Genomic DNA, 23,035 nt, shown 5'->3' on the forward strand with positions numbered 1-23,035 from the left:
GATGGCGAGAACACGCACTTCCTCATCAACTAATCAGCAGCCCGAGCCCCCAGTAGTAGCTTCCACGAGGGGCAGAAGGCGAGGCCGAGGCCATGCTAGAGGCCAAGGTAGGGGCAGAGCTCAGCCCAGAGCAGCAGCACCAGCGGCAAGCCTCAGGTTGAGTTTGATGATGAGGTTCCAGCTCAGGCAGTTCCGGTGGGCCCAGCTCAGGTCCCAGAGGGGTTCATTGCTACCCTAGTACTCCAAGATTCTTTGGTCCGTCTAGTGGGCCTTATGGAGAGTGTCACCTGGGCAGGCTTGCTTCCTGTAGCACCAGCCATCTCTTAGGCTGGAGGAGGAGCCCAGACTCTTGCTACTTGCACTCTGGAGCAGATGGCTCTCCAGTTTCAGACTCCAACAGCTCAGCCAGTTGGAGCAGTTCAGCTAGGTGTGGTAGTTCAGACCGGTGATGGAGCAACTATGTCTGATGATTCCTTGTGGAGATTGGACAGGTTTACCAAGCTCTTCATTACCACTTTTAGCGATGCATCTTCTGAGGATCCCCAAGATTATTTAGACAGATGTCATGAGGTTCTCAGGAACATGGGAATAGTGGAGACCAATGGGGTCGACTTTGCTACTTTTCGCTTATCTGGATCCACCAAGACTTGGTGGAGAGATTTCTGTTTGTCTAGAACATTTGGGCCACCAGCTTTGACTTGGGATCAGTTCTCTCAGCTATTTCTGGAGAAGTTTCTTCTTATCACTTAGAGGGAGAGCTATTGGAGGCAGTTTGGGCGTCTCCAGTAGGGTTCTATAACTGTTACTCAGTACAAGACCAGATTTATTAACTTGGCCCGACATGCTCTTCTTATACTTCCTACTGAGAGAGAGAGAGAGAGATGGGAGGTTCATTGAGGGACTCGTTCAGCCGATTCGATTGCAGATGGCTAAGGACACGGGGAATGAGATTTCTTTTCAGGATGCGACCAATGTGGCCAGGAGAGTTGAGATAGTTCTATCACAGGGGAGTGGTCAAGGGTCTGATAAGAGGCCTCATCATTCGGGCAGGTTCAGTGGTGCCTCATCTGGAAGTAGGGATTCTTTTGGTAGGGGTCATTCTCCCAGGCCATTTCAGTCAGCACTTCTGGCTTCTCATGGTGCCCCAAGTGGTTGTGGTTCTCACATGCAGTATTCTGATCAGTAGTCCTATAGTGTATCGCCAGCTCCTATCAGTGCACCTCCGCTTCAGAGTTTTTAGGGTCGTCAGTCGCAGCAGCCAAGGGCTTATTTTACTTATGGAAACATGAGGCATATTGCTAGATTTTACCCTCGAGCATCGAGTAGTTCTCAGCACCAGGGTTCCCGTGTCATGGTTCAGGCACCGAGTGTTCCAACGCCCGTGCAGCAAGCTAAAGGTGAGGGTAGGGGTGCTAGAGGTAGAGGTAGAGGTATTAGAAGTGGAGCTCAGGCCACTAGAGGTGGAGGCCAGCCAGCAGCAGGCCATCCTAGAGATGTAGTTCAGAGTGGTGGGGCCCAACCCCGATGTTATGCTCTTCCATCCAGGCCTGAGGCTGAGGCTTCTGATGCAGTTATCACAAGTACTGTTCTGGTTTATAGTAGAGATTCTTCGGTGCTATTTGATATAGGGTCTACATACTCCTATGTGTCATCTTATTTTGTACTGTATTTGTTCATGCCTAGTGATTCTTTGAGTGCCCTGTATATGTGTCTACACCGGTGGGTGATTCTATTGTGGTAGATCATGTCCATCATTCATGTATAGTTATGATTGGGGGTCTTGTGACTCATGTAGATTTGTTATTTTTGGATATGGTTGATTTTGATGTCATATTGGGGATGGACTGGTTATCACCTTACCATGCTATCTTGGACTGTCATGCCAAGACTGTGACCTTAGCCTTGTCGGGTTTGCCTCATTTAGAGTGGAGAGGGACTCATGGTCATTCTACCCTTAGTGTTATTTCATATGTGAAGGCTCGGTGTATGGTCGAGAAGGGGTGTTTGACTTATTTGGCATATGATCGTGATTCAAGTGCTGAGGTTCCTTCTATGGATTATGTGCCTGTTGTTCGTGAGTTTCCTGAGGTATTCCCTTCAAACTTGCTGGGTATGCCACCTGCAGGTATATTGACTTCTGCATTGATTTGGCTCCGGGCACTCAGCTCATTTCTATTCCGCCATATTGTATGGCCCCGCCTGAGTCGAAAGAATTGAAGGAGCAGTTGCAAGACTTGCTTGAAAAGGGCTTTATTAGACTTAGTGTCTCGCCTTGGGGTGCGCCGGTGTTGTTGGTTAAGAAGAAGGACGGATCGATGAGAATGCGTATAGATTACCGATAGTTGAACAAGGTTAAAATCAAGAATAAATATCCATTGCCGAGGATTAATGATTTGTTTGATCAACTTCAGGGTGCTAAGGTATTTTTGAAGATTGACTTGAGATCTGGCTACCATCAGTTGAGGATTAGGGCATCCGATATCTCTAAGACAGCTTTCCGTACTCGGTACATGTATTATGAGTTCTTGGTGATGTCATTTGGGTTGACAAATGCCCCAACAACTTTTATGGATTTGATGAACCAAGTGTTCAAGCCTTACTTGGATTTGTTCATGATAGTCTTCATTGATGATATTTTGATTTATTCTCGCAATCGGGAGGAGCAAGAGCAGCATCTGAGAGTGGTTATTCAGACTTTGAGAGATAGTCAGTTGTATGCTAAGTTTTCAGAGTGTGAGTTCTGGTTGAGTTCGGTTGCATTCTTGGGTCATGTCGTATCAACATAGGGTATTCAGGTAGATCCGAAGAAGATAGAAGCAGTCAAGAACTCGCCTAGACCCGCATCAGCTATAAAGATCTGGAGTTTCTTGGTTTTGGCAGGCTACTACCATCGGTTTGTGGAGGGGTTTTCATCTATAGCGTCCCCTATGACTAGGTTGACCCAGAAGGGTGCCCGGTTTAGGTGGTCAGACGAGTGTAAGGCGAGCTTTCAGAAGCTCAAGACAACTTTGACTAAGGCACCAGTGTTGGGTTTGCCCACAGGTTCAGGGCCATATACAGTTTATTGTGACGCATCTTGTATTGGACTTGGTGTGGCGTTGATACATGATGGCAAGGTCATTGCTTATGCTTCACGTCAGTTGAAGATTCATGAGAAGAACTATCCTGTTCATGATTTGGAGTTAGCAGCCATTGTTCACGCGTTGAAGATTTAGAGGCATTATCTCTATGGCGTGGCATGTGAGGTATTTACGGATCACAAGAGTCTACAGTATTTATTCAAGAATAAGGAGCTAAATTTGAGGCATAGAAGGTGGTTGGAGCTATTGAAAGACCATGTTATCACCATCTTATACCATCCTGGAAAGGCCAATGTGGTGGCCGATGCTTTGAGTAGGAAGTCAGCTAGTATGGGCAGTCTTGCGTATATTCTGGTCGGTGAGAGAGCGCTTGCTTTGGATGTTGAGGTTTTGGTCAATCAGTTCGTGAGGTTGGATGTTTCTGAGCCCAGCCGTGTATTAGCTTGCACATTCACTCGTTCTTCTTTATTTGAGCATATCCGAGATCGGCAGTATGATGATCCTTATTTGTGTGTCTTTAGGGACATGGTGCAGCACGGTGGTGCCAAGCAGGTTACATTAGGAGATGATGGGGTTTTGAGGTTGTAGGGTCAAGTTTGTATGCCAAATGTGGATGGACTCCGAGAGTTAATTTTAGAGGAGGCCCATAGTTCCTGGTACTCTATTCATCTAGGCACTGCTAAGATGTATCGGGATTTGTGGAAGCATTATTTGTGGAGGAGGATGAAGAAGGATATTATTGCGTATGTGGATCGGTGTTTAAACTATCAGCAGGTAAAGTACGAGCATCAAAGGCCTGGTGGTTTGTTTCAAAGGATTGAGCTTCCCGAGTGGAAGTGGGAACGTATCACTATGGACTTTGTGGTTGGACTCCCAGGGACTTAGAGGAAGTTCGACGCAATGTGGGTTATTGTTGATAGGCTGACCAAGTCAGCACATTTGATTCCTGTGGCAGTCTCTTATTCTTTTGAGAGGTTAGCTGAGATCTATATCCGGGAGATTGTTCATCTTCATGGTGCGCCCGTGTCTATCATTTCGGACTGAGGTATGTAGTTTACCTCACATTTTTTTAGAGTAGTTCAGCATGAGTTGGGCACACGGGTCGAGTTGAGCACAACATTTTATCCTCAAACGAATGGGCAGTCCGAGCGCACCATTCAAATTTTGGAAGATATGCTCTGAGATTGTGTCATTGACTTTGGAGGCTCGTGGATCAGTTTTTGCCTTTAGCGGAGTTTTCCTATAACAACAGCTACTAGTCGAGCATCCAGATAGCTTCTTATGAGGCTTTATATGGTAGGCGGCGTCGGTTGGATGGTTTAAGCCGGGAGAGGCTCGGTTGTTGGGTACGGATCTGGTGCAGGATGCCTTGGACAAGGTCAGGATCATTCAGGATAGGCTTCGCACAGCTCAGTCCAGGCAAAAAAGTTATGCTAATCGTAAGGTTTGTGATATGGCATTCATGGTCGGCGAGCGGGTATTGCTTCGGGTGTCGCCCATGAAGGGCGTGATGACATTTGGGAAGAGGGGCAAGCTTATCCCTAGGTTCATTGGTCCGTTTGAGATTTTGATCGAGTGGGAGAGGTGGCTTACAAACTTGCGTTTCCACCGAGCTTATCAGCCGTGCATCCAGTATTTCATATGTCCATGCTTCGGAAGTATCATGGCAATCCATCCCACGTGTTAGACTTCAGCACTGTCCAGTTGGACAAGGACTTATCCTATGAGGAGGAGCCTGTAACTATTCTAGACCAACAGGTTCGTCAATTGAAATTGAAGAGTTTCCCTTCTGTTCGTGTTCAGTGGAGAGGTCAGCCTGTTAAGGCATCGACCTGGGAGTCCGAACCCAATACACGGAGCCGCTATCCCCATCTTTTCTCTGACTCAGGTACTTCCTTCTTATGTCCGTTCGAGGACGAACGATTGTTTTACAGGTGGAGAATGTGATGACTTGTTTAAGGACTAAATTCTATATTTCGAGGCCATAAAACCTTCTTTTTGTCTCACCTCAATTGTCGTGCATAGTCTAGGCGGGTATCCGGAAATCCATTATGTGAAAGTTTGTGAAAAATGATGAATTTTGCATTTTAAAAGAATTTAGGTTAACTTCGGTCAACATTTTGGGTAAATAGACCCGGACCCGTGATTTTACAGTCCCAAAGGGTCCGCAGGAAAATATGGGACTTGGGCGTATGCCTAGAATCAAATTCCGAGGTACCAAGCCCGAGAAATAAATTTTTGAAGGAAATTATTTAACTAAAATTTTTAGAGTTTTTGGAAATTTGAACGTAATTAAATTTGATGGTATCAGGCCCGTACTTTAGTTCCGGAGCCCGGTACAGGTCTTATATATGATTTAAGTTGAGCCTCTAAAATTTGGTAAGAAACGGACTTGAAATGATGTGAATCGGACCCTCGATTGTGAAATTTGAAACTTAAGTGTTCTTGAGGTTTTCCTTTGATTTTGATGCTAAATTCGTTGTTAAAGGTGTTAATTTGGTGATTTGATCGCACAAATAAGTCCATATGATATTTTTGGGTTAGTATGCATGTTTGGTATGGAGCCCCAAGGGCTCGGGTAAGTTTCGGATGGATTTCGAGATGTTTTTAAACTTAGAAAAGTTGTAGGTTTTGCTGTCTCAGGTGCACAGAGGTTTTGTTCTTTGCATTCGTGTGGTTCCACTCGCGAACGCGTAAGGCAAACTTCCTCAGGTGCCAGTTTATTCTTCACGAATGCATAGCTTAGGATGTGAACGCGAAGCTGTGGGGGGAGTACCCTTCGCGAACACGTTAAGGCACTCGCGAACGCGTAAGGTTAGTGGCCTGGGGGAGGGATTTCACATTTGTTCTACACAAACGCGGCCATCTGACTGCGAACACAAAGGCTCTAGGAGCTGAAGCTCCGCGAACGCGAACGCGATGGTCAGCTGGGCCTGACCCATCGCGAACGCGACTGGCCTATCGCGAACGCGATGAAGGCTTGCCCAGTCATTTTTAAAACAGTAGCAAAAACGGGCAGAACTCGTTTACTTCATATTTTCAAAATTTGGGAGCATTGAGGCGATTTTCAAAAAACAAGTTCTTCCCCAAAGTATTGGTATATGATTCTAAATGTTTTTCTTTCGATTTCCCATTACATTTCATCAATTTTCATCCAAAAATCTAGGGTTTTTATGGTAGAAATTAGAAATTTGGGTAGAGTTAGGGCTTTTTGATTAATTGAAATTTAGACCTCATTTTGGGGTCGGATTTCGAAACTAATTGCATATTTGGGCTCATGGGTGGATGGGTGATCAGGTTTTGGTCCAAACCTCGAGTTTCGACCAAGCGGGCCCAGGGCTGATTTTTGGCATTTTGGAAAAAATGATAGAAAATCTATAATTAACCATTGGGTATGAATTCTTTATCATTTATTGATGTTGTTAAATTAATTTGGGCTAGATACAAGTAATTTGGAGGCGAATTCTAAAGTAAAAATGGTGTTTGAGGCTTGATTTGGCCGTGAAAGTTTGAGATAAGTGTTTGGTCTAACCTTAGCATGAGGGATTAGGAGTTGTGTCTTATTTGCTATGTGTTAATTGTGGAGTACGACATATAGGCATAGTGACGAGTGTAGACATGTGATTTTTGACCCTCCCCAAGATTTTTCATATTTTAGCACGTACATATTTAATTTAGGCATAATATAGCTTTTTTAATTAATTTTGACTCTTTTACTTTATTTTATTACAAGAAAAATGAAAATTACAAAATTATTCCATTAATGTTTTGTAGTCATTTTTAATGTTGAAAAATACCAAAAAATAATTTATTTTAATGGTCAGTCTTATTTTAACAGCTATTTTACTTAAGTAAAACTAATTAATAAATGATATCATATTTTAATCTCGTTCGCGGGGAAAGAATAAAACTTGAGCTCGAGCAACCCATTTTTAGGCCTAATTTTAGACCTAGCAGATAATTCCCAAGCCCATAATTCTTACGCACATACCCCTAACCTAATCCCTACCCTATATAATAGTACTTAACAACCTAGACCTAACACCTAGAGGAATCCGCCGTTTTACAAAAAAGAAATCACCAATTACATATCATTCTTACTTTGGCGAGAACAAAAGCAATCAGCTCACAGTAGCCAATCCACCACCAAAAACACCTCCCTTTTCTCTTCAAAATCGCCATTGTTACACCATTTTTTTCAGCCATTAAATTGTAGCTTGTAAGCACCATTTAACCATCTACAAAAACCAGCCAAAACACAAAGGAAAATCAGCTATGAAACCATTGAAAAACAGCTGAAAACTCATACGAAATCAGCCCCAAAACCATCCTTAAATCAGCTGAAAACCACCCCAAAAACAGCCTCAAAATCGTCCAAAACGACACCACAGGTGCGAGTCAAGTTGACGAGCTGTTCGTGTGCGATTTCGAGAGGTTCTCGTTCATTCGAATCCGGTTCCGTCGAGGTCGTAGCTGTAGATCGCGGCCAAGTTTGGTGTCTTTTTTGTTAACGAACAGTTACATTCAATTCTGTCGGCACGCTATCCATTTGGAGGAGATACTATATCTGTGACCAAGGCAGTGGTTTCAATAATTAAGGTTTGTTTTTGTTGTTCACCTTTCAGTTAAGATATATAAAGTATAAGAAAAATGAAGAAAAGAGATATTTTCTATGATTCGAATGCCTTCCTTTTTCTGTTCAGTTAATTCTGTGTTATTATGTGTTGAACTTGGAAAGTTTTTCGGTCAAGTTGAGCAATACCCAGAAGCTGAAATTAGTAAAAGAGCTCAAGAAAATATGAATTTTCTAGTCCACTAGTAGGAAAAATACTAGTTTTGCAAAGTCGGAGTTGTTCAATGAAATTGAGTTGTCACTGGTTCTCATTTTGAAAAGAGATCATCGAAGTATTTTGGGGTACTGCGGCTGTGTATTCTTTTTTGATTTTCACGGTAATAGCTGCTGTATCTAGGTGTTACTTTTGCTTGGACCAACGTGGGTTTTGATCTATTCAATGTTAAAGGGTAATGATTGTTAGAATTTAGATTAATAATTGGATAAGGTTAAGAAAAGGAACTTGCATAGATAATGCACCATAGTCATAGCTGTTATCAATTCACTGTGTACAGCTACAACAAATTTAAAATGAGTGTGTTGTAGGAAAAAATAATAATCTGTTTTCCCATGTTAATTTGTAGTTCACGCTGGTTTACTATTCCATTTGTTTAGTCATAAACCATCGTGGCCATGAGTATGGTTCCCATGACATGGTTACAATAAGTGAATCTCAATTTGAGGTGCATTTCATGTAACCCGATTATAACAGCTTCAAATAATAAAACCCTTTGGAATGATTCGAGACATGCCATGCCAATTAAAATCCCAAAATCCATGGCTCTTACTTAATTAATTTTAAATCCTTAGAACTCGAGTCGTGCCATTTACTTGAATTTCCATGGCCCTCGCAAACTTGAAAGTGCGGAGTTGCTTTAGGCGCGTTGTTTTAATAATTTACCTTCCTAAACTCGGGTGCACATTTATGTGACCTAAATCCAAATCTCAACAACGTTAGATAAAATGTATTGCGGACTGCGGGTGTATTTATGTGACGTGGTTCATGACGCATTTTATGTGACGTTGAATCTTCTAAAAATATTTAAATAAAAGCGGTTATAAAGTTAAAATCGAACCATAGGTTAAAACATGTATTAAAAATCAGATAATAGGCCAATTACAATAGTTGAGCGACCGTGCTAGAACCACGGAACTCGGGAATGCCTAACCCCTTCTCCCGGGTTAACAGAATTCCTTACCCGAATTTCTGTGTTCGCAGACTGTAAAACAGAGTCAATTTTTCCTCGATTTGGGATTTGAAACCGGTGACTTGGGACACCATAAATTATCCCAAATGGCGACTCTGAACTTAAAAAGTAATCCCGTTTTTCAATTGTCACTTTAAGTTGGAAAACAACTCCCTTATACCCTTCTCGGGGGTGTAGGAAAAAGGAGGTGTGACAGCTCTGGCGACTCTGCTGGGGATAAGAACCCATAACTTTTGGTTTAGGGTTCCAGAATTAAAGCTTAGAATAATTGTTATAACTGGCTTTATTTATTATTTGATTTTTTGCTTGTTTGAGCCTAATGTGCTAAATGTCACTTTTTACCGCTTTGATATTATTTAAACTGTATATAAACTGTAACGAAACCCTTCTCTTCTCATCTTCGGGTATGTGCACGCTGACGTGACTCCTCCTTCTGTTAGTGTCATACCTTGAAATAAGAAAGAGGCTCGGACAAGTTACAAAGCCGGATGGCCTTTTGGTTCCTGGTACGTAGCCCCCTCCTCGGCTCGAGTTGTCTGCTTGGGTATACAAGTATAGAACAATATACCCAAGTTTTTAGCTTAGAATAACTCGGCCTTATGCTGGATCCCTAGTAGGAATGTTTGTTTGTATCATTTGCATTTGACTTTGGGGACTCAACACAGGGATTGGGTCCGTCTAGGACAGGTGCACCTAAATTAAAAGACCATCCTGATACATCTTATGTGCTACTTGCGTATCTATCTATTTAAGCTTGCATACTGACTGGCTTCTAGAATAGAGAAAGAAAATGAAAAAAAATGAAAATCGAAAGAAGAAAAAAAGAAAAAAGAAAAGAGAGTGAGAGGTAGGTATTTGAATTACCCCGAAATTCTGTTGAAATTTTGAAAAAAAAAAGAAAAGTTATTTCAAAATAAGTCATATTTTCATTTGTTCCGTCAAAACTTGGCGAACTACACGGGTCTGATTCTCACCGGATGTGAGATACGTAGACAACCCTCATCGGTTTCGGCCCACAATTTAAAAAAAAACAAATCAAAAATATTTTTCATTACTTTCTTCTTTAGAAAGTCTTTCTTTTAGACCCCAATTTTAAAAAAAAAATATACAAAAATATTTTCTTTTAATTTCTTCTCAAAATTCAAAAAATATTTTTCATTCTTCTTTCAAAAAATCAAAAAGAAAATTCAAGGTTCAAAAATATTTTCTTTTTCTTTTGAAACATTTCTTTCATAAGTTCAAAATAAAATTCCAAAAATCCAAAAATATTTTCTTTCTTCTTTAGAAGTTTTTCTTTCGAAATTCAAAAAAAGGTCGATATTCAAAAAAAATATCTCTTTTCTTTAGAAGTCTTTCTTTGCAAAAATTTTGAAGAAAAATCGAAATAAAAAAATATTTTCTTTCTTCTTTATAAGTCTTTCTTTCGGAAAATAAAAAAAAATCAAAATCCAAAAAAAAAAAGATTTAGTTTATTTACTTTATTCCTGATCTTCCCGAACTACGCAAGATCTGATTCATGTTCTCACATGATACGTAGGAAACCCACTTCAGGTTCGATCGAATGGTTTAAAAAGGGGAAAAAGAAAAAAAGAGAAAAAAAGATAGAAAAACAAAAAAAAAAGAGAAAGGAAAGAAACAAAAAAAAGAAGAAAAAAGGAAAAAGAAAGTGAGTGTTTATTCTAACATGCTTGTTGTTTTGAAATAAAAGCTAGTCAAAGGTGGTCGGTTTGTTGGTTTGCAATGGCGAGTCACAAAAAAAATCCAAGATCTCTCGGAAATAAAAGCATCTTCTCAACCAATGGAACAAACACCATTGTTGTTGATCCAAGGTCACGAAAAAGCAAGTTGGCGGCGAAAAATTAAAAATGGAGGCAAATGTGGGGTTGACTTTACCAGATTTGAGAAATAAAACATGGGCTGCTCGGGATGATTGTCAAAATTCGAGTGTTGAATCCAAAGTAATCAAAATGGTCAAATGTCGTAGTAATGCTGATGTGCGAATGTGTGGCTAAGATGTCGCTTAGTAACTGGAAAGTCAATCCTCTTTCAGCCATGGTAGTTTATTTTTGTCTTCTTTTCTTCTTCTTTCTTTGTTATTGGATCTTTCATCCTTTATTCAATAAAAAACAGCCAGTCATTTTGTGTCCATTTTGTACATAATTCTTTTCACGCTAGTTTTAGTGACACGACATGCATGCGGAATTTTTGGTCAGATCTTAGAAAACTGATTTAGTCTTGAATTGGATAAGTGAGAAAGAGACACTTTTGAAGAAGAATAGATACTGGAAACATTTGGAAAAATAAGCATGAGCTGAGTTTACATGGAACCAAAGTAATCATGCTCATGGAAGTTAAGGATCTCTACCTTTTGAATCATTTGAGAAGATCGGGCTTAAGTATAATCGGGCGGGTTGAAATTTGTTTAGCACTAAGAGATAGAAAGTGATTTTCAATAGAAGGTGTATTCCAGACAACTTGAAATGGATCAGTTAGTGGCAAAATACGTCTTCTACATCAAGACAAAATCCAAGAAAAGTCACCCAAATTGACAAGGGTAATTCACAGCGAGGAAAGTATTTCTCATACAGTTTTAACTGGAAAAGATCTAAGAAGACAGGTATGTTCGTCAATGCTGTGATCGCGAAAAGATATCATGTTTGACGTTCTCGAGGTTGGGATGCCCTTTTTCTACTACCCAAACACTTTACATCCTTCGCTACCCCGTTTGAGCCGGTGTTATTTTCTTTGACTACCCTCTTTTGGAATCAAGTTTAGAGTAAAAAAAAGAAAAAAAAATCCATGTCCTAAGAGTACAAACTGGGGCAATTCTTAGAAAGTTCAAAAAAAAATACAGTCAAAGGTCCACCCCCCGGAAAACAGAAGTTGGGGCAACTTATTTTGAAAATAAAAGAAAAGAAAAGAAAAAAACAACAGAAAGAAAAATGAAAAAAAAATTAGTTAGGTCAGATGTTTGAACTACGTTCGACCTGATTCCTTAAAAAAAGATACGTAGGCAGCCTCACGGTTCGGTCCAACTAAATAAGAATTTAAAAGAAAAAATAATTCAAAAACAAATCCCCAATAGCTGAATTTGGGGCAAAGATTTTATTTCATTTTTAAAAGAGTCAATTCCAAAAGTTGTAAGTATACAACCCCGTCATCTTTAGTCTGTTTTGAGCCTCATGTCGGCCTTTCGTCCAACCCTATCCAAAAACCTTCCAAATAAAGACCTCCCGATATGCCTTCAAGAATGTCAAGAGAAGCATGCAATGAGCAACGGTTGTCACGCGACATAGAACACTGTCAAGTTACTCATGCAAGAAAACATAAGAAAAAGAAAAATGAGAGTCTTGCTAGTGAACACCTTTACGGGCACTGTAAGGCGGTGGTAAAAAGAGATAAATAAATGAGAGAGACTTGTTGGTGAAAACCCCTCGAGGCACCATTACTCGAAAGTGAGTCGTGAAGCTGATGCAAAGGATTGACACGGATAGGCCTGACTTCAAAGATCATAAGAATGGTAAAATGGAAGATTGGATTAGTTTGATAGATCATGCCGTTGAGTCCAAAATGCATGTCATGATCATTAAGGCTAGTTATTGGAAAAAACAATTCTTCCTTTTGTCCTTCCGACAGGGGCATTTCTTGTTAATATTTGTTTCTTTGCACCATTGTGTCCTCCACTCTGAGTCGGTCCTTGTCGAAACAAGCAAAAAAAAGATTTCAAAACTGCTACCAGCTTTTCAGTTACACAAAGTGAATTTGGCCAACACACTCAATTGTTACTGTCAACATGCCTTGAGGATTCATGCAAAGGCTCCCCCTAAAGACTCTTGTCACCCTACTTGGCGCAAGCAAAGATAACTGGTGATTCTCTCTGACAGACAAATTGCTCAAAAGCAGGAAGTCATTCAAGATATCGAAAAAGGTCACCTAAGCAAAGATCTCCAATTGGGATAAGGCTGTTTGAGCTGCAAATACAAATGGTACTGGTGTGAAACAATCAGAGTTGGTGCAGAACAAAAGTCTTTTGACACCGACTCAAGTTGATTGAGCAAAAGCCAAGCTGCCCTAGGCTCAAGGCCACAAACTGACCACCATTTTCAAAACTGACCAATTTTTCTTTGTGTGAAACAGGAACAAAGCAGTGCAAGGAAAGTGGTTCAAAAAAAAAGAAAAAGAAAAAGAAAAAAGGGAAAGAAAAGAAGAGAAGAGACTACAAAGGGAAGTTTCTCAAATCTTTGTCTTTGTTTGTCTTGCTATTGTGCATAAAATCTTGCCATTGATCTTTACATTTTTTCTCCTAGGATAAAAAGTCCTAGTCTGATGGATTTTCCTCCCAATCAAAATCTTAGTCAGATGAATCTTTCTCCTAAGATAGAAAACCTAGTCTGATGAATTTTCTCCTAGGATTAAAATCTTAGTCTGATGAATCTTTCTCCTAAGATACCAAAACAAAGAGACCTAGTCTGATAGATTTTCTCCTAGGATCAAAATCTTAGCCTGATGAATCTTTCTCCTAAGATAGAGAACCTAGTCTGATAAACTTTCTCCTATGAAAGAAATTTTAGTCTGATGAATCTTTCTCCTAAGATAGAGACCTAGTCTGATGAATTTTCTCCTAGGAACAAAATCTTAGTCTGATGAATCTTTCACCTAAGAAAGAAGACCTAGTCTGATGAACTTTCTCCTAGGATAGAAATCTTAGTCCGATGAACCTTTTTCCTGAAATACCAAAAAAGAAGTAGAAAAGAGACCTAGTCTGATGAACTTTCTCCTATGATCAAAATCTTAGTCTGATCAATCTTTCTCCTAAGATAGAAACCCTAGTCCGATGAATTTTCTCTTAGGATAATAATTTTTTTTTAAAAAAAGAGGAAGTGTGAAGTTGAAAAATAAGGGGAAGTCAATTTTTTAGTTTTCTTAAGATTATCAATGTTTAGTTTTCCTGAAATCGGGGGGCCCCGCCTGGAGAATAGGATCAGTCTTTACTTTAGTCAAGCTTAGTTTATAGTTTTCCTAGTCTATTCTTTAGTTTACTCTCATCATTGCATCAATAGCACAAGTGGTTTACAATTTTGCTAACAACTCACAAATCCTCCTAGTGCAAACTGGGGTAGAAAAAGTTTCTTTTGTTTTGTCTGTTTTGTTGTAATCAAGCGCCCACCTGGAGAACAAGGGAAGACAACTCAAGTGTCAAGAGAAAGCAGTTTCGAAGGAAGACAGTTCAAGTTTCAAGGGAAAATGATTCAAGGTGCAAGGTAAAACAGTGTCAAGTAACAAGAGAAGACGGTTCAGGTTCAGCAATCAGGCGCCCGCCTGGAAAATAAGAGAATTCAATTCAGAATGCAATTTAGGTCAGCGACAAAAGAAGCTCGCGTCAAGAATATGAGTCAGCAGTCCGAGGTGATCAACAGAAATTAGTCACAATCTAAAATAAAAAGAAAAAAAACAAAAAAAAAAACAAAAAGAAAGACAAGAAGTGAATCCAAATGCAGAAGTTAATGAAAGATGTGAGCTGCTCAAGACATGCCTGAGGTCACAAGCTCTGCATGTCCCGTCTTGATTTGAAAAAGCTGAAGAAGAATGAACCAACACCTGCAGCTAACAAGCATCACGATTCAGATCAGAGTCCGCATGAAGAACCAATCAAGACTCAAGATCAAGCTTCAGAATACTCGTAGATAGGAACCTTGTAACTCGTAGCTGATAGACTTAGTTAGTCTTTTTCATTTTTGATTTTGATATAATAATGGGACCGCGGATCGGAACCTCGACGACACCTCAATCGGCTCTCCACCTCGGTACACTCCATCACCTCATTCAGTTTCTAACTACACGTGGCATGATTCCTTTATAGCCAAGGATATGTAGACAACTAAGATACCAGGGCTCGGTCACATTCCCCTTTTCTCAGTTTTAGTCTCCCCCAAATAAGCGTCGGGTCAAAAAACCTGTCTAGTCGTTCTTTGTCTGAAAACTCTTTGCGTTTCCGGTCAAAGAGGGGCCAGTTGTAGACATGTGACTTTTGACCTTCCCCAAGATTTTTCATATTTTAGCACGTAAATATTTAATTTAGACCTAATATAGCTATTTTAATTAATTTTGACTCTTTTACTTTATTTTATTACAAGAAAAACGAAAATTACAAAATTATTCCATTAATGTTTTGTAGTCATTTTTAATGTTGAAAAATACCAAAAAATAATTTATTTTAATGGTTAGTCTTATTTTAACAGCTATTTTATTTAAGTAGGACTAATTAATAAATGAGATCATATTTTAATCTCATTCGCGGGGAAAGAATAAAACTTTGGCTCGAACAACCCATTTTTAGGCCTAATTGTGGACAGCCCATAATTCCCAAGCCCATAATTCCTAGGCCCATACCCCTAACCTAATCCCTACCCCTGTATAATAGTACCTAACAACCTAGACCTAACACCTAGAGGAATCCGCCGTTTTACAAAAAAGAAATCACCAATTTCATATCATTCTCACTTTGGCGAGAACAAAAGCAATCAGCTCACAGTAGCCAATCCACCACCAAAAGCACCTCCCTTTTCTCTTCAAAATCGCCATTGTTACACCATTTTTTTCAGCCATTAAATTGTAGTTTGTAAGCACCACTTAGCCATCTACAAAAACCAGCCAAAACACAAAGGAAAATCAGCAATGAAACCATTTAAAACAGCTGAAAACTCATCCGAAATCAGCCCCAAAACCATCCTTAAATCAGCTGAAAATCACACCAAAAACAGCCTCAAAATCGTCCAAAATGACACCACAGGTGCGAGTCAAGTTGACGAGCTGTCCATGTGCAATTCCGAGAGGTTCTCGTTCATTCGAATCCGATTCCGTCGAGGTCGTAGTTGTAGGTTGCGGTCAAGTTTGGTGTCTTCTTGTAGACGAATAGTTCCATTCAATTCCGTCGGCATGCTATCCATTTGGAGGAAATACTATATTTGTGACCAAGGCAGTGGTTTCAATAATTGAGGTTTATTTTTGTTGTTCACCTTTCAGTTAAGATATATAAAGTACAAGCAAAATGAAGTAAAGAGATATTTTCTATGATTCGAATGCCTTCCTTTTTCTGTTCAGTTAATTCTGTGTTATTATGTGTTGAACTTGGAAAGTTTTCTGATCAAATTGAGCAATACCCAGAAACTGAAATTAGTAAAAGAGCTCAAGAAAATATGAATTTTCTAGTCCACTAGTAGGAAAAATACTAGTTTTGCAAAGTCGGAGTTGTTCAATGAAATTGAGTTGTCACTAGTTCTCTTTTTGAAAAGAGATCTTCGAAGTATTTTGGGGTACTGCGGCTGTGTATTCTTTTTTGATTTTCACGGTAATAGTTGCTGTATCTAGGTGTTACTTTTGCTCTGACCAATGTGGGTTTTGATCTATTCAATGTTAAAGGGTAATGATTGTTAGAATTTAGATTAATAATTGGATAAAGTTAAGAAAAGGAACTTGCATAGATAATGCACCATAGTCACAACTGTTATCAATTCACTGTGTACAGCTACAACAGATTTAAAATGAGTGTGTTGTAGGAAAAAATAATAATCTGTTTTCCCATGTTAATTTGTAGTTCACATTGGTTTACTATTCCATTTGTTTAGTCATGGCCGTGAGTACGGTTCTCGTGACATAGTTACGATACGTGAATCTCAAGTCGGGGTGCATTTCATGTAACCCGATTATAACAGCTTCGAATAATAAAACCCTTTGGAATAATTCAAGGCGTGCCATGCCAATTAAAATTTCAAAACTCATGGCCCTCACTTAATTAATTTTAAATCCTTAGAACTCGAGGCGTGCCATTTAGTTGAATTTCCATGGCCCTCGCAAACTTGAAAGTGCGGAGTTGTTTTAGGTGTGTTGTTTTAATAATTTACCTTCCTAAACTCGGGTGCGCATTTATGTGACCCAAATCCAAATCTCAACAACGTTAAATAAAATGTGTTGCGAACTGCGGGTGCATTTATGTGACGTGGTTCAAGACGCATTTTATGTGACGTTGAATCTTCTAAAAAATATTTAAATAAAAGCGGTTATAAAGTTAAAATCGAACCATAGATTAAAACATGTATTAAAATCAGATAATAGGCCAATTACAACAGTTGAGCGACCGTGCTAGAACCACGGAACTCGGAAATGCAAAACCCCTTCTCTCGGGTTAACAGAATTCCTTACCCGGATTTCTGTGTTCGCAGACTGTAAAACAGAGTCAATTTTTTCTCGATTCGGGATTTGAAACCGGTGACTTGGGACACCATAAATTATCCCAAGTGGTGACTCTGAACTTAAAAAGTAATCCCTTTTTGATTGTCACTTTAAGTTGGTAAAAAACTCCCTTATACCCTTCTCGGGGGTGTAGGAAAAAGGAGGTGTGACAACGAGTATCTATACATCGGTGTCAACCAAGCCCGTGGGTCTAGTGTTGTAATTGTGTGACTTCATTGAGATTTAATCATGCTTAATATGTAGATTTTGATATTGTCTCATTTGCCGGGATGTTATTGTTATGAAATTGTCTCCCTTGCCGGGATGTTATTGTTTACGATATTGTCTCCCTTGCCGGGATATTGTTGTTATACTCTTGTTCCATTGCCGGGATTCTTTTGTGGTTGATGCTGATTTGTAAATGGGATCGAGTGGCACGCCTCCACAGAAATATATGAAATGGGATCGGATGGCACGCCACCACGAAATATATGAAATGGGATTGGGGGGCACGCCGCCACGAAAATATATAAAATGGGAGCGGGTTGCACGCCTGCAATGAGATATATGAAACAGGAGCAGGTTGCACGCCTGCAACAAGATATGTGAAATGGGAGCGGGTTGCACGCCTGCAACGAGATATGTGAAATGGGAGCGGGTTGCACGCCTGCAACGAGATATGTGAAATGGGATCGGGTTGCACACCTGCAGCAAGGAAGAAATGAAAGTGAATTCTGTGTTTGTTTTCCTTTTCATTGTTAGCAATTGGATTTTGGTTTCTTTACATTCTTCTTGAGTATTCTGTTGTTATCTATTACTCCCCGCAGCATGTTTCCCCTGCCCAACTTTTACTGTGATTATCTGCTTTTACTTTCTGTTGTATATGATTTAATTGCTCAGGTTTATTTGGTAGTCTGGTCCTAGCCTCGTCACTACTTCGCCGAGGTTAGGCTAGACACTTACCAACATATGGGGTCGGTTGTGCTAATCTTACACTCTGCAATGTGTGTAGATACTGGTACTGGAGCATTTGTACCATAGTGAGGTTGCTGCCTTCAGTCCAACAGGCGACCCGAGGTAGTCCTGCAGGCATCCGCGGGCCTTAGCGTCTCCTTCTATCATTTTTTCCTGTTTTTACTTATTTAGAGACTGATTTGTGTATTTCTATTCAAACCTTATTTGTAGTAATCTTAGACAGTCTGTGAAATTGTGACATCAAATTCTGGGTAAAGTTGTATTTAGACTTCTGCAGTTTGTATTAAGTTAAATTATCATATTTCATCTTCCGCTTTGTTATTGATATTATTATTTCCGCTGATTTGATATGTTATTTTGAAATTATAATGACTTAAAGACTTGAAAAGAGTAATTAAAATGGAATAGTTGGCTTGCCTAGCTTTCACTAGTAGGCACCATCACTACTCCCGAGGGTGAAAAATCCGGGTCGTGACATAGAGAATTCTAATAACATTACTGATCCCTTGTGAAACCATGTGCCCTTACAACAAGAATAAGAGAGTAAGTTGAATCCTCACTTTCGCATCTCATGAGGAAATATAGTTTAAGAACTCACATATATCAAAAAAATCTCTCACTCTCTCAAATAAGTCTCTCACTCTCACAAAGAAGTCACATGCATGCAATTGGTACCATAGGCTTGCCCATAATGTAAATCTCTACAAATGTAAGCTCACTCGATCTAAAATCAATTAGGACTTTTTCATGGTTATAATGTGCGCTAAGGGATGGATGAGATATATTTAGGAATAGTAGTTAACCCTCCTAAGCACTTTAACCCATCACATGATAACTTAAGCGCAAATTCTTCAATCACTTCAATTTCATAAACAAGATCACTCACCAAAAATATTCTCTCTTTCTTTAAGCACTACTTTAATTTATACCCCACTAGCAAGAAGAAGACAACAATTTATTCATCTATATTTTTCTTTCTTCTTTTTTTCTTCTTCTTTCTTTCTATTTTTTTTTCAATTTTCGCTAGTGGTGTATTATTTTACAAAATAAGTGCACATTTATTCCTTTCATTGGTTCCACCTGAAAGCCATCCAAATTCTCTCCTTACTTCTTTTAGCACTCATTTTACAATCAAATTGCTTTAAGAGGTAAAAGGATTAAGTGTCAATTAAGAACAAACAGGGTATAGGCTTGTAAGGTGGGTGCCAAATAAAAGTCTATAGGCCCAAAAGGGTTAATTAGAGATACTTTTATTTTTGACAAGCAATTAAGCTAAAAAATATAAAAGAAAGCCTAAAATCATTTTTCAAATCGAGCATCACCTTAAATTCCGCTTTGACTCACATACCGGGCAAGTTCCAAATACAATCACAATAACATGGACTACACAAAAAGCTCACTTCATACATGGCACATGACTCACTAAAGACGATCCCATTATGATTCTCAAACAATGCAGGTATTCATAGAGTTATGAAATGTTAAGCATTAAGTAAAAAGCGAACAATAGTAAAGTAAATGAGACATAGGCTTCACAAGGCACACTATCCAATCAAAGGAGGCATCATGATAGTTTTAACACATAGGAAAGATACTACACATGACAAAGCCTAAATATACTACGATCAAACAAGTCAAGGGCACCTAGGAATTATATCATCCTTCCTCCATTTATTCCCTAAATTCTAACCTACTCTAAAAAATTAAAAAAACTACTACCAGGTTCAAATCACATCCCATAAAAAAGAACCGAGGCATAAAGAAAAATCACAGAGGATTATTACTACCTAAAGAAAAATAAAAGACATATTTTTGAATTTTTCTATTTTTCTATTTTTCAATTTTTTGTGCGTGTGTTTTTGGTTAGACTTTAGTCCTTCAAGAAAATAGCCTAAGATATCCATCATCGGAAAAAGTCCAAATTTTTCTAATAATACTTTTTTTTGATTTTTCTGTTTTTTAAGCTAAACTAAAAATAAAAACAAGAAGCTAAGCTAAAAATTACTAAACTACACTAAAAATAAGAACTAGCACTAACCTACTATACACATAATCCAGAGAATCCCCACCTCACTTAAATCATGCAGTGTCCTCATTGAATATAAAACAACAAAAAACAAGTAAGGTGGTGTAAATCTCCCTCCATAGGATGTCGTGATGGTACATAGTCTCTAAGACTAGGTAAGCTTAACATACATGAATAATTTAACATAAATAGTAATAAAACTTCCAATTTAAACCAATAGCTATCATAAAAAGGATCGCGCAATACAACTGAAAATAACACCCAAAATCTTGTGATACCGAGTCACAAGCTCTACACGAGTATACTGAGCATCCCTATACAACATTTCTATAAAAGGAGAATAAAATAGAAACTAGATAGAGGGTGACTTTGAGGTCTACGAACGCCACCAGTTATACCTTGAAGTCTCCGATCCAAGACCAACTCACGAATACCTAGGCTGGTATGATGTACCTAGATCTACACAAAATGATGTGCAGAAGCGTATTATGAGTACACCACAACGGTGCCCAGTAAGTGTCAAGCCTAACCTCGGTAGAGTAGTGACGAGGTCAGGTCAAGACACCTACTAAAATTAATAAAGAAACTGAACACATATATTATATATAATAATGAAAACAATGGAAATGATACGAGGAAGAAATATAACAAGAATAACTACACTGAGACTAAGGCAATTAAGACATCACGGAAAAAACACATAATAAGAACGCCAAGGAAATGATGCAAATAAAATACAAGTGATGTAAATGAAAGGTATCAACAAGAATCATTACTGGGGTACCCCCTCGTAGTCTCATTTCTCAATCAGATCATAATCTTTTCTTATATCACCGCGGAAGCCTTACATTTAGTTTTGAAAATAATTTTCCCGAAGTCGTTACCCGCATTTTAGCCCACCTTCACACCGTGTGACTTTATGTAGTTCCCCTACTAGCAATACGCGTATTAAGCCCACTTTATCTCACCGCATGCGTATCAACCAGTCCTTATACTATCGGACACATGCGTATCAATCTCATAACATATCACAAGTCACACCTCAAGTGCCCAAAATCACAACTTGCCAAAGAAGTTAGCAGTAATAATATTTTCATAATAAATAGCTCATGGCTCAACCACAATATGTACAAGAGTCTCAACAATAGCAACCAAAAGTGAATATCTCAACAAGAATGATATTTCAATAATTTACAACTTTGCCTCAATGCAAATCACGATCTTTATAACTTCAACACCATAATTCAATAATAAGATATTCCAAGAAATCACAACCTCAAGTAAAGTAACTCAACAATTAAATAATTAACAAGAAAATGCAAGAATAATAACTTCAAGTAAGCCTGTAAAGACAATTAACAGGCAAGAGATGAGTCAAGTATTTATAATGTCAAATAAATCATGTAAGGATAGATTAACGATGATAAAGATAACATGTTATGACAATTCATTTAAAGGGATGAAAATAATCTACATAACTTTAACCGGTCAATTATCACATTTAGTCTGTGTACCCACTCATCACCTTGCGTACATAGTTTGTAGTCCTAATTCTGGAATTTTTTCTATTAGTGATGAAGCTCTATAGCTAATTCTCTTTTCTCAGCCTCTACATATGCTAAGATACCCATAGATCGGCAACTTAAGGCATCAGCTACAACATCAGCTTTCCCTGGATGGTAGAGAATGGTAACATCGTAATCTTTCAATAACTCTAGTTATCGCCCCTGTCGCAAATTCAACTCCTTTTGCTTGAAGATATATTGCAGGCTTTTATGATATATAAATACATCCACATGAACACCATATAAATAATATCGCCATATCTTAAGTGTATGGACAATCGCAGCTAACTCGAGGTCGTGGATCAGATAATTCCTCTCGTGCTTCCTCAATTGCCTTGAAGCATACGTAATTACCTTCATATGTTGCATCAGGACACATCTTAACCCGACACATGAGGCATCACAATACATAAAATAACCCTCTGGACCCTCTGGAAGTGTTAGAACTGCGTTGAGGTCAACTTGTTCTTAAGCTCTTGGAAACTCCGCTCGCAAGCCTCTGTCCACTGAAACTTAGTTTCTTTCTGAGTCAGCTTCGTCATTGGTGCCAAAAGGAAAGAAAACCCTCTACGAACCTCCGGTTGTAGCCTGCTAAGCCTAGAAAGCTACGAACCTCTGTCGGAGTGGTAGGTTTAGGCTAGTATTTCACGGCCTCAATCTTCTGAGTGTCTACCTTTATACCTTCATCGGATACAATATGCCCCAAGAATGCTACAGACTTCAACCAAAACTCACATTTGGAAAACTTAGCATACAACTTATGATCATGGAGGATTTGGAGTACTACTCGCAGGTGGTCCGCATGCTCCTCCTCTAAATGTGAATAAACCAGAATATCATCAATAAATACTATCACGAACATATCTAAAAATGGATGGAATACGCTATTTATCAAGTCCATAAATATGGGGGTTGCATTTGTTAACCCGAAGGACATGACAAGGAACTTGAAGTGGCCATATCGGGTCTTGAAGGCTATCTCTGAAATATCTTTCTCCCGAACTCTGACCTGGTGATACCTCTACCTCAAATCTATCTTTGAAAATCATCTAGCCCCCTGTAACTGATCAAACAAGTCATCGATCCTTAGAAGTGGATACTTATTCTTAGTAATTACCTTGTTCAGCTGCCTATAATCGATACACATCCTCAGCGATCCGTCTTTCTTCTACACAAATAGTACTGGTGCACCCCAAGGTGAGGTACTAGGTCTGATGAAACCTTTCTCCGGCATATCTTTTTACTACTCCTTTAACTTCTTCAATTCGGAAGGTTCCATTCTATACGGAGGGATGGATATTGGTTTGGTTCCTGGAAGCAAATCGATACTAAAATCAATC

The 23,035-nt window shown here is 39.0% G+C and overlaps 1 long non-coding RNA gene across 1 annotated transcript; it reads left to right on the forward strand.

The window, feature by feature from the left end:
- The first annotated feature begins 7,129 nt into the window (after window positions 1-7,129).
- On the forward strand, window positions 7,130-18,403 carry LOC142172909 (uncharacterized). Its single transcript, XR_012702066.1, has 2 exons — window positions 7,130-15,897; window positions 18,142-18,403. It is a non-coding gene; the product is annotated as an uncharacterized LOC142172909 (long non-coding RNA).
- The last annotated feature ends 4,632 nt before the right edge of the window (window positions 18,404-23,035 follow it).

Source organism: Nicotiana tabacum, chromosome 18 (genome assembly GCF_000715075.1).
Source record: "Nicotiana tabacum cultivar K326 chromosome 18, ASM71507v2, whole genome shotgun sequence".
NCBI lineage: Eukaryota > Viridiplantae > Streptophyta > Magnoliopsida > Solanales > Solanaceae > Nicotiana > Nicotiana tabacum.